Raw genomic sequence first — 7717 nt, 5'->3', positions numbered from 1 at the left:
AAAGTTCCTGTATTGTGTACTTAGTGAAGTCGCCATGTCCCAAACCTTGGTTTTAAGGTGAAAATGGCTTAGATCTCGTTAGATTCACGTAAAGTTTGCCACTTTACGTGATGGATGGATTGTAGGAGGTTGGATCTATGTTTTGGATCAATTGCATGGCCTGAGATGCTTCTGTATGGATTCAGATAGGTGGTACTCGACGAGTCACATGGGTGGACTTGACGAGTTGCTTGAAGATGACCTGGGACTCGACGAGTTGGAAGAACAACTCGGCGAATAGGTTGAAGATGGCCTTGGACTCGACGAGTCCATTTGGACTCGGTGAGTCTTGTCGAGGAAGTCCCAATATTCTGGTTGAGTCGATGAATCGACGAGTCAAGGGATGACTGGGTGAGTTGGGTGCGAGTGGACTCAGAGTTGTTGGACTCGACGAGTCTTGGGGTGACTCGCCGAGTTGGGTCGCTAATTGAGGAAAGTTCTGAGCATGAGGACTCGGCGAGTCATCGGGATGACTCGGCGAGTAGGGTCAGTCAGGGGTTGACTTTGACTCGTCCAAGGTTGACCAGTTGTCTTCCAGGGGTATTTTGGTAATTAAGGGTATTTATTGAGTTGTATGTTTTGATGTTTAGTAGAGGAGTTCGTGCCAGAGTTCGGAGCAGCGGGATCTTATCTTTTCAGCCGGCAGTTTCGAGGTGAGGTATCCTCACTATATCAACAGGGTCTAAGGCACCAAGGCCGGCCCTTTATTGTATTGAGATTCGGTTATGGTTATTATGTTATTGTTTGATGTGTCTGCATCCTGGTAGCTAGGATGGTACATGCTAGGAGGCCTTGCTAAGGACAGTGTTCCCGATATACAAAGTGATGCTATGCTAGTGACCGGTTAGATCGGTAACCCGGTTAGGGTAATGATATGCTATGTGATCTGCTTGCTCGGTTTGGTGACTATGACTGTTATATGAATGTATGTTTTGTGCACATGGTTGTTTGGACTGGAGATGGGTTGAGGCGGGTCCTGCTTTGTGCTGTAGGCCAAGATACCCAGGGCGGACCGGTTGTTCCAAAGGCCCAGCGAGCGGTCCGGATAGGCTGTAGGCCCCACGAGGGCGGACCAGACGTGCCGAGGCTCGGAGAGTGGACCAGGCCGACTGAAGGCCCGATGCGGGCGGACCAGTCACACTGTAGACTCAGAGAGTGGACCAGGTGGGTTGAAGGCCCGATGCAGGCGGACCAACCCCACTATAGACTCGAAGGACATGATTAGACCCGGAGGATGGATCCGTTGGACTGAAGGCCCGATACGGCGGACCAGTCACACGGTAGACCCGATATGCATGGTTGTTCTATGATCTGTTATGTTATGTATGTTTTATATGTTTTGGACCGGAAGGTCGTAGCCTGGAAGGGCGTATACGTGGTTGGTATTTTGGGGGTATCTCACTAAGCTTTCGGGCTTACAGTTGTGGTTTAATGTTTTTCAGGTTCTTCAGGAGACTGTGGCAAGGCGAAGGCGCGATCGTACCGCTCCTCATGATTTTGTAGCAATGTGATTCTGGGAATACTCAAATGACTTGTATTGAAAACCTTTTTGTAAACATTTTAATGAAAATCAGGTTGTTTTGAAAATTTTAAATTGGTTGTATTTTTCGGATGTTACATTACCCATATAGTGTCTAATCCATCTGACGTCTTGGGTAGGGTGATCACAAAGTCCATAGAAATCCCTTCCCATTTCCACTTGGGGATTACTGGTTGCTGTAAAAACCCTGATGGCTTCTGGTATTCCACCTTTACTTTGGCACAAGTAAGGCACTTGCTGACATATGTGGCAATTTCTGCCTTCATGTTAGGCCACCAATAATGTTGTTTAATATCCAAGTACATTTTGTCCGAACCTGCATGGGTGGAGTATCGCGTCTTGTGAGCTTCATTCATGTCTACCTCCCTAAATTCTCCAAGTTTAGGGACCCAAATACGGTTCATGAAATAGTATACTCTGTCCTCTTTTACCTCTGGATTCTTCTCCATTCCGCATAATGCTTCACTTGCTCTGTTTTCCTCCTTCATGGCATCTGACTGGGCTACCCTGATTTGAGCGGTTAGGTGAGATTGGATGGTTATTGAGAGAGTTTTCACACGGCGATTAGATTACTCTTTCCGGCTCAAGGCATCGGCTACCACATTATCCTTGCTTGGGTGATACTTGATTTCGCACTCATAATCGTTTAATAGTTCAACCCATCTTCTTTGTCTCATATTCAACTCTTTTTTATTCAGGGTGTGTTGGAGACTATTGTGGTCCGTGAAGACGGTGCACTTCGTACCATAGAGGTAATGCCTACAAATCTTCAGAGCGAAGACCACTGCTCCCAATTCCAGATCGTGGATTGTATAGTTCACTTCGTGTGTATTTATTTGACGGGAGGCGTAAGCTATCACCTTTCCGCACTGCATGAGAACGCAACCTAAACCCTGATTTAACGCGTTGCAGTAGACCACGAAATGTTCCGTTCTCTGGTAGAGATAGTACCGGGGCACTGCAGAGTGCATGTTGGGTTATGAGCAATCTAACACTTCCTAAGTGTGCATGCAACCCTAATAAACCTTGGATCTATGTTTGTCTAAATACATGCAAAATAATAATTTTCCAAGGTTCATAACCTATCTAACATGGCATGGGGTAGCCAAGCACCAATAGTGTGAATGCCTCAAATGGAAATCACAAATCACCACAAACACATGGAAAACTTTCAGAGAGTGTATACACACTACTAATTTTGGCCACACACACTAGTGGCTATTTCATGCAACATAAGCATGCTTATATAGTGTACATGATTAGGGTGAAACCCTAATAACCCATGACCTTTCCTTTTCCAAGGATCCATGGGTTAAAATCTCCATGGATCATCCATGGACTTCCATACAGGCCTAGCCCATTAACAAATGAGTGTTAGCCCACACCATATAAAACCAATAGCCCACAATCTAATTAGTCTTCCTTTTAATCTCTAAATTAATTCATAATTAATTTAAGACTAAGACTAATTAAATAACATGACTTCATATTAATATATTATAACTTATAATATATTAATAATCATATGTCTATAACTCTCATAAAATTATCCATAAATAGTTCGGGTGAAGTGCAACCCAAATGGACCATGCCGGGTCGGGTCAAGTATATACCAAATAAGTTATGGACTTAGACACCTTATCCAACACACTCCCACTTGGATAAGTCTAATAACTGTATTTGCCTATATTACTTCAGGAACCAACCAGCAATCGTAGCTCTCGAAAACTCTGTTGAACTATGAAGCACCATTTTAAGATAAGTGATCATATAATCCTCTGTTCTCATGATATCAGCCGGACAAACACATGGAACTATGTCTTGCTTATTGTCTGGCAGTTGTTTCTCGATTTCCAACTTCTTTGACAAAGAACTCAACTGAACACATCAATTTAGTTCTGACCGGGCCCGGTACATGGGTCAACACAAAATCATCGAGGGGCCCAGATATCGCTTCTATTTCTAGAAGGAACAGATAAACTTCGACTCATATGCTTGTTCTACTACTTGTTGAATTGTACACAAAGGCACGTCTTATAACATCAAGTTACTGATGTGTTTACGTGCAATCAATGCACAACCAACTCATAGGTAACAACTCACATCTCTAGTTTGAAGACTTATATGATATTACCATCTCACGATCAATCGAGGTAAATTCCATGAAGTGATACAAGTGAGCGTGGGTTTATTCAGTACTCATAACTTATGAGTACTCATGAACATTGTAGCAACCATTGCCATGTCTAAACACTTTTAGCCATCTACAAACCCAATTCATGAAAATCTTGATTCATACCTACTTCCGACGTATGACCGATTGTCGAGGTTTGAATAAATTAATTATTCTGGAACTCAAAACATTCAAAGCTGAAACAATTGTAAATAATTGACAATGATAGCAACACCTTACTCATAAATAAATCACAATTTTATTCATCATCAAATGTTGATTACATTTTACAAGTTTCAGATAATCTATCTAATCTGTAAAACTAATATCGTCCCTCAGCCCGATGCACCTTGCATGCTGAAAATGCTTAGCCCTCGTCAGTCCCTTTGTAAGGGGATCCATAGGGTTCTCATCTGATGATATCCTCTTTGCCGCGAGGAGTGCTTCTTCTATCTTGTGTCTTATGAAGTGATATTTTCTATCAATGTGTCGGGATCTCCCATGATCTCTCGGTTCTTTAGCGAAAGCAACCGCACTATTGCTGTCACATAAAATTTCCAAAGGCTCCTTAATAGTTGGCACAACTCCAAGGTCTTCGATGAAGTTCTTCAGCCATATCGCCTGCTTCGCTGCTTCACTCGCTGCTATATACTCTGATTCACAAGTCGAATCAGCCACCATCTCCTGCTTGGAAATCTTCCAAGAGATTGCCCCTTCGTTTATGGTAAAGACCCAGCCCGACTGAGAGCGAAAGTTATCCCTATCAGTCTGAAAACTAATACCATTATACCCTAATACTCTCAAGTCATCACTCCCACCAAGGGTAAGGATCCAATCCTTAGTCCTCCACAGGTACTTGAGAATGTTCTTTACCGCAGTCCAATGAGGCTTGCTAGGGTTCCCCTGATACCTGCTGACCATGCTCAAAGCAAAGACCACATTAGGGCGGGTACAAGTCATAGCATACATGATCGAGCCAACAACGGACGCATACAGTAATTGGCTCATCTCAGCTATCTCTACCTCTGTACTCGGACTATGAGTCTTACTCAGCTTGGTATTGCTTTGGATCGGCAAATCGCCTTTCTTGGAATTCTTCATGTTGAACCTTTTCAGCACCGTATCCAAGTAGGTACTCTGACTAAGTCCAATTTGTCTTTTACTCCTTTCTCTTAATATCCTTATCCCTAGGATATAGGCAGCTTCCCCTAGGTCCTTCATAGCAAAGCACTTCCCAAGCCAGGACTTAACCTCCTGCAAGGTTGGGATGTCATTTCCTATAAGTAGTATGTCATCCACATACATAACAAAAAAGCTAACTATACTCCCACTAGCTCTGACATACACGCAAGACTCATCTTCACTTCTCGAGAAGCCAAACTCTTTGACCTTCTCATCGAAACAAAGATTCCAGCTACGAGATGTTTGTTTTAATCCATAAATGGATTTCTCAAGCTTGCATACTCTATTAGGGTACTCTGCACTGACAAAACCCTCTGGTTGATTCATGTACACATCCTCAGCCAACTTTCCATTAAGAAAAGCGGTTTTGACATCCATTTGCCAAATTTCATAATCATGAAATGCAGCAATGGCTAGCATAACCCTAATAGACTTAATTTTTGCTACCGGCGAGAATGTTTCATCATAATCAATACCGTGAGTCTGAGTAAAACCCTTCGCAACCAGTCGAGCCTTATAAGTATGCACTTTTCCTTCCATGTCGGTCTTCTTCTTGAAGATCCATTTGCACCCGACTGTTTTACGTCCAGGTACATTGTCAACCAAGTTCCAAACTTGACTGTCATACATGGACTGTATCTCGCTGTCCATAGCCTCCTTCCACTTAGCAGACTTCGGGCCTGCCATGGCTTCCTTAACTCTGCTAGGTTCATCCAAATTTACCAGTGTACTATCGCTGATATGTAACAGCCCAGAATTTCAGGTATTGTTATAATATTGTTTTTGGGGTGTTTTAGGAAGGGACTCGGTGAGTTGGAGCCAGACTCGCCGAGTAGGACCACAGACTTGGTCGCGGGTTCGCGACTGGACTCGACGAGTCCAAATATGGACTCGGCGAGTCTGCGCTGTTCAACGGAAACCCTAGCCGTTTGGTTTTGGAACGTATATAATGGACTTATAGGCCGTCATTGTCCGTCTTTAGCCTACTGAGAAGAACCCTAATCGGTTGTGTGCATCTAAAGTAAGATTGAAGGCCATTGGTGATCTTGAAGAAGTTGTTGTGCAAGGAAGAGAAGGGTTTGGCTAAAGGAACAGCAAGGGAATCACGTTCTGAGGATTGGGGACACAGAGAGTGCATTATTCAGGTAACAATTCGGATCATATTCTGCTATGTTGATGTGTGCATGGATTTAGGGTTTATGGAGCCCTTTTGTGACTAGATTGATTGTTATCCTTGTTCCCCAAACGATTGTAGCCCTGTATTAGGACCTTTAGAGGTCCAGAATGTCCCATGCCTGTATATTTCAGGAATTAAGAGAGGTTTTGGATTGGAATCCTTATGCCTTAGGTCAAAATGTAAATTATAGGCCTTGGGGTGTAGCATGAGCACCTAAATGAAGGCCTTACGTGTTGTACCAGCTTAGGAGAACCAAACCTATGAATGGTCGAGACAATACTGATCTCAGGAAGCAGTTTGATCGACTGCATGGCATGGACTCGCCAAGTCCAATGAACAGACTCGGCGAGTAGCTTGGAGAATAACTGGGACTCGTCGAGCTGTTCTTCAGACTCGGCGAGTGGAGTCGGGGTGGCCCCGCGATTCTTCCACGAGGATCTCGTCGAGTCAAGAGAGATACTCGACGAGTAGAAAGGGAACATCAGGGAATTGGTGAGGACGTCTAGACTCGCCGAGTCGCCATAGCACTCGCCGAGTCCGGTCAAGTTGACCATTGACCGTTGACCAGACTTGACCAACATGTGATTTCTTAGGGTCAGTTGTCTTGAAAGATAAAAGTATTAATAAGGGATATATGATATTATAGGGAGTCTGTAGCTCGGCGGATCGAGTACGAGTGATTTCAGGAGTTGCTAGCTTTCGATATTCACGAGGTGAGTCTTCTCACTATACTGTACCCGGAAGGGTTTGACTGTGTGACCGGAAGGTCGGATATGATATGTGTTATACGTGCTATAAATGGTAAGGTAATTGCTATGTGTGCTATGTATGTTTATATGGGCCGGAAGGCAATATGTTATGTGACCGAAAGGTCGGATATGATATGATATATGTGCTATATGTGGTAGGATAAATGTATTATGTGTTGTGTATGTTTATGGGCCGGAAGGCAATATGTTATGGGTCGAAAGGCAATATGTTATGGGCCGGAAGGCGAATATGTTATGGGCCGGAAGGCGATTATGATACGGGCCGGAAGGCATTGTGTTGTAGACCGGAAGGTCAGGGCCTGGAAAGGCGTATATGTGTAGGTAGTATACTGGGGAACTCACTAAGCATTTATGCTTACAGTTGTTATGTATGTGTTTCAGGTACTAGCGAGGACCGTGGGAAGGCGCCGGCGTGATGCGTACACACTATTGACATTTTGAGATCTTGGGGATTTTATGATTGTATTTTGATATGAAACTTGGAATAATTATATTTAGTTTGAATAAAATCACTCTATTTTAAATGAAAATTTTGTTTGAAAATTTGTGTTGTTACAATTGGTATCAGAGCCTTGGTTTTAGGGATTCGGGTGTACCTTCGGGTGTAACTGAACTCAAACCGAGGATTTGAGGAAAATCTTTTAAAAATAATAAAGGCATAAACTTTTATAAATGGTAAAGTGGTAAACAAGAAAGAAGCAGTGTGTACGATCAGCCAGCGCCCGAACGGTAAAGATCCCCAGAATACCTTACAATGTTATGTTATGCAATGAATTATGAATTGTTATGCATGCTAGAAGACTAGGTATTCATGATAGGACTAGAGTGGCCTGATT

This window comes from Lactuca saligna, chromosome 5, assembly GCF_052625555.1.
Source record: "Lactuca saligna cultivar CGN05327 chromosome 5, ASM5262555v1, whole genome shotgun sequence".
Lineage (NCBI taxonomy): Eukaryota > Viridiplantae > Streptophyta > Magnoliopsida > Asterales > Asteraceae > Lactuca > Lactuca saligna.
The sequence above is the reverse complement of the archived record's forward strand: the minus strand, read 5'-3'. Positions refer to the sequence as shown.